Source organism: Phytophthora parasitica, assembly GCF_000247585.1.
Source record: "Phytophthora parasitica INRA-310 unplaced genomic scaffold supercont2.297, whole genome shotgun sequence".
In the NCBI taxonomy this organism is placed as follows: Eukaryota; Oomycota; class Peronosporomycetes; order Peronosporales; family Peronosporaceae; genus Phytophthora; species Phytophthora nicotianae.
In genome coordinates this window covers 4,163-4,795 of record NW_008649283.1, presented here as the reverse complement: position 1 = coordinate 4,795, position 633 = coordinate 4,163, and positions in this window count along the sequence as shown.

The window sequence follows — 633 nt, the reverse complement described above, 5'->3', positions numbered from 1 at the left end:
TACTGAGGTGCCTATGGGAGCCGAGGAAGGGCGCGAGTCCATGCGGAACGTGTGTGTAGGACTCGATGGAACTGCCGCCTCGGTCTCTTGGAACCCCGAAAAGGAAGCTGGAACGATGCCGTTTAGATGGCGTTCCATAATTCGCAACCGAGTATACGAACTCCTAAACGGGAATGGAAAGAGGAAAAGAGTCCTCATCGAAGAGGCCCGAGAGCCTTAGCGAGCGATGGAGCTGGGAATGACATTCCACCGTTACGGGACAAGGAGGGCGTAGATTGTCTGGACGAGGAGTCGCTACGCGAATACCTCATTGATGTGGGAGGAACGCAAAATGTGGCGTTCCTGGATCGAGGTGTGAGCTGGGCCCGTCGCTATTTCGAGGTTGAAGCTCGCGGTATAAGGGACAAATTACGCGAAAGGGCGAGAGAAACTCTAGAAATAGCGGACCCGGTCGCGACGGCCGTCGCAACAAAGAATCGGAAAAAGGTGACCTTTCGGTTGCCGACCGAGGAAGGAGTGACCGCAGTTACCGAAGAGGCGCCCGAAGTTTATTGGGTGAGCGCGAGAAGAGCCCCAAGGAGGCCTGGGCTGCGCGAAGTGGACGCCGGTGATTACCAGGAGGGCGACGACGAC